The sequence below is a fragment of the Etheostoma spectabile genome, chromosome 6 (assembly GCF_008692095.1).
Source record: "Etheostoma spectabile isolate EspeVRDwgs_2016 chromosome 6, UIUC_Espe_1.0, whole genome shotgun sequence".
Classification (NCBI taxonomy): domain Eukaryota; kingdom Metazoa; phylum Chordata; class Actinopteri; order Perciformes; family Percidae; genus Etheostoma; species Etheostoma spectabile.
Window position 1 is genome coordinate 2,745,404 of NC_045738.1, and position 277 is coordinate 2,745,680.

The 277-nt window shown below is 39.7% G+C and overlaps 1 protein-coding gene across 2 annotated transcripts in view; it reads right to left on the reverse strand.

Annotated features, from left to right (window-relative positions):
* The window catches only part of adcy2a (adenylate cyclase 2a), a 77,381-nt gene that overhangs the window by 7,665 nt on the left and 69,439 nt on the right, over window positions 1-277 (reverse strand). The gene's annotated exons all lie outside the window — the stretch shown is intronic.

The following is a 277-nucleotide window of genomic DNA, read 5'->3' on the forward strand; positions in this document are numbered from 1 at the left end:
GGCCATGGCAAAACCTTCAGTTTACATCTCTTGATATAATCCACCGTGGATTTTGAGGTGTGTTTAGGATCATCATCCATTTGTTGAAGCCAGTCTCTCTTTAACTTCAAAATTTTTATTTAATCCATTTTTCCTTCTACTAGTGAAATGTTCTCCGTGCCACTGGCTGCAATACAACCCCAAAGCATGATTGATCCCTATCCTCTATTGATCCCTATTTTTCTTGGTCTTCCAGATCTTGCTTTAACTTCCACTGTTCCTGATGACGGCCATTTCT